Genomic DNA, 3,416 nt, shown 5'->3' on the forward strand with positions numbered 1-3,416 from the left:
TAATCTCTCATTTCACATCATAGATTCTTTGTGGTTTTGGAGCTTTCAAGCTTTTCTTTCAGGTTTCTTGGGCTAATTTGAACAAATATATATATATGAGAAAAGGTTGGGTATGCCGTCGATATCAATATGCTAGCATCCATTGTGTCTATCTCTCTCTTCCCTTTTTCTGAAATGATCCTCATATCCTTCCTGAATGATACTACATCATGTGTTCTTATTGGTGCTATCCGCTAGCATACTTGATATCAGCAGCATACATATTATAACAAAAAGTGTACATATATGGGAAAAAGACTGGAAATGCTAGCAGCAGGCATTGGAATCTTGCATGCTAGCGTTTAATAACCGTGGGATACAATAGTTTGAATCTCTGCCATTCGTTGCCGCAACCATTGCATCGTTCATCCTCTATCATCCTCTACTACCAATGTGCAGTACCCTATCCCCCCTCTCCCTCTCCTACTCTCTTTCCACTTCATCTCTGGTCAAACTGTGCAAAAGGGATAAAAAGAGTCGAGGATGAAGCACTCCCTGAAGCTGCTGTTTTTTCGCTTTTAAACTTGGGATCAATGGCTTTGCATATGTGACAGAGTAAGAGAGAGACCAGAATCATTGCAAAGGCGGAACCCAAAATGTTTCACCCCTCTTTCTCTTCAGAGGTGATAGATAGCAAATGGTTATGACCATGGGGATTTTGAGGCAAGTGGAATGACATCCTACAATAAGAAAATCACCTGTTTTCATGCTATCCCTCCCCAATTTTCTAAACTGATCTAGGGGTTCACACACCTTTTCCTTTTAGAAGTGTTATCGAATTTTAATTTAAATTAAATCATCAACAAGAAAAATTGAATGTGTCTGGTTCATCGGGAAGAGACAGAAGAAATTTATTCAAGAAGTTTAAATAGGGCATGTTGCTTTACTATCATTCTCCTATTTAGATTCTTGGAAGGATCAAAGAAGTCAAACACAACACAATACACGTTCATTGCGGAGGTGTTGCCAGTGCCGTACCTCCATAACCAGGAGGGAAAACAGTTGAAAGCTGCTGTTAAAAGGATGCCTATCCCTCGTATTGAACTATCTGAATTATTTTCGGCTCCCCCCTCCTACAAGGTACATCTCCATTGACAAGTCGAGTCTACTATTGTGTTACGTTTTTTATTAATCAAATCAATGCTCATCATTGCTATAATTGGAACCTACATTATTTCTAGTGGGATATACAAAATCAAAATTCATATTCTAAATGCTATGGTCTCTAATGCCCATAGAGAGCACAACTAGGGGGCTAACGCGCTTGCCAAAGAAGCATCTAATAATCAAGTCTCAACGAGATTCAATGATAGCTGATGGGTTTTCGTTGTGAGAGTTGCAGCGGCGAAAGAGGTACGGGTTGAAAATTTGGATCCTTGCCCCTCCATATAATAAGCCAGTAGCATGCCTATCCCTCATATGTATATTTTACATTCAGCCTGCTTGTTTATAGATTTTATTTATTGATTAAAAAAATTCTCTATTCATGGGTTTTCTAGCATGAGGTCATCCCATGTAGAATACTACGATATATTTTACAAGTATTTGTTTCATCTGAGAGTTTCAATATGAGGAAGGATTATCTCTTTGGTGGGGACTGTCTGTACTTTCATGGGCCTAATTCCAGTCTTTCAGTACCATGAACAACTTCATAAAGCATATTGAAGAGATAATACGCAAAGAGGAATAATTTTTATCTATCAATGCTTCAACATTTTTGTAATAGGGTATACTTCAACTTCATAAAGCTTTTCGATTCAGTTTCTTCTCTAAGTATTAAATGGCTAATCAAGCACAAGTAAAGAGTATGCATGGCCTAATTAACATTATTTATAGATAGGTAGAGAGTTTGATGGTAGTCTTTTTCCTTCAAAGTTATTGCAGGAGGCCTCTGAGAGAAAGATCAGGTTCACATCTAATCAATCATTCACCAAAAGACTTTCTTGAGAAGATTGAAGACATCGTCACAGAAATGGGACTTCGAATCCAGCAAAGAAATGGAAAGGTTTGTAAACTAGTTATAGGTTCATTTTGGGATTTTGTTGGCTCCGATGATTGATCACTTGAGTCTTATAGAATTCCAATTCAGAAGAAAAAACTACTTATTAAGCTTCCACCTTCAGGACATTGTTAATCCAAGAAACTCAATTCATCTTTCTGAATTTCATTCAGCGGGTTACTTTGGTGCGTATTTATTTATGGACATACTTTCCTTCTGATTTGCAGCTGAAGGTGATGCAGGAGAACAAAGGTCATAGGAGACCCGGTAGCCTTTCAGTGGCGGCAGAGGTAAAAGAAACCTTGACAGATTTGAGAAGTAGATGATTGAACATATATGTTGGAGGAATGAAAAGGTATAACTGTTTAATAAATGATTCGGTTTTGATTTCTTCTTCTAACACTCTGAACCAAATCGAACCATCAGTACTGAATTGTTTACTCTTTTCGAGTTTTGGCTGACAATTACTAGTGTTTCTTACTCCCATCTTGTGAAGTTTGCAGGTGTTTGAGATAAGCAAATCTGTATATGTTGTGGAATTGAGAAAAGCATATGGCGATCTTTCGTTGTACAGACAGGTCAGTCAGTTTTGTTTTTGAAGTTCAAAACAACTAAAATTAGATCTTGAGACTCACTCCATGCCAAGCTCATCCGAGTGGATCAGCGATATGGGAGAGAGAAATGGGCAACAATTAACATGTTCTTGAACTGTTTGTGTGTGTTGATGCAGTTGTGTTCAAAGCTTTCGAATGAGCTAGGCGTAAGAGAAGAGATTTTGGCTGCACAAGTGTAATGCCGGAGTTCTTTAGCTTTGGTCTTTTTAGGTTCAGGTCTGAACTTGTAAATTTTTCTTTTCTGCCTGAAGAGGTATAAAATAAAGGGAAAAGTTTTGTGCAAGGCTGTGCATGGTTTACCATGCGTTGAACCGTTGGATGGATGAAGGGCCATGTATCTTACACGGTCATGTCCATCCAATGGTTTAGTGCATGACCATGCACATAACCTTTTGCCTTAGAATAATGACCCTTTAAATGTATTGTCCTTGAAAAGCCCAAATCAATTTAAGCAATGGGTGAAGGGATTCCCCTATCACCAATGTTCCATCGCAATTCCTTCACTATCATCTCAGAAATTATAGCATATTCAGCTCTAAGATTTTACAGGTTAGGGTTGCCTTCTCATACATGAAAATAGGGCATATTCAGCTCTGATTAGCTGCTGTGAGCGGCCAAATCTGATTTTAGGGATTTAATACTCTATGTTCTGTTGATGTATGTGATTGGTTTTTGTTGGAATTGATAGAGTATGATGTGGTGATGCTTCATCCGAAATCTTGGGCAGAATCGATCAAAGTGGAAGGAATTGTCTCCCTAGCAAG

General features: G+C 38.2%; 1 long non-coding RNA gene across 1 annotated transcript; it reads left to right on the forward strand.

Moving 5' to 3' along the window:
- Positions 1-2,263: 2,263 nt before the first annotated feature.
- LOC122067990 lies at positions 2,264-3,261 on the forward strand. Its single transcript, XR_006136935.1, has 3 exons — positions 2,264-2,393; positions 2,542-2,616; positions 2,769-3,261. It is a non-coding gene; the product is annotated as an uncharacterized LOC122067990 (long non-coding RNA).
- The last annotated feature ends 155 nt before the right edge of the window (positions 3,262-3,416 follow it).

The sequence above is a fragment of the Macadamia integrifolia genome, unplaced genomic scaffold (assembly GCF_013358625.1).
Source record: "Macadamia integrifolia cultivar HAES 741 unplaced genomic scaffold, SCU_Mint_v3 scaffold3303, whole genome shotgun sequence".
NCBI lineage: Eukaryota > Viridiplantae > Streptophyta > Magnoliopsida > Proteales > Proteaceae > Macadamia > Macadamia integrifolia.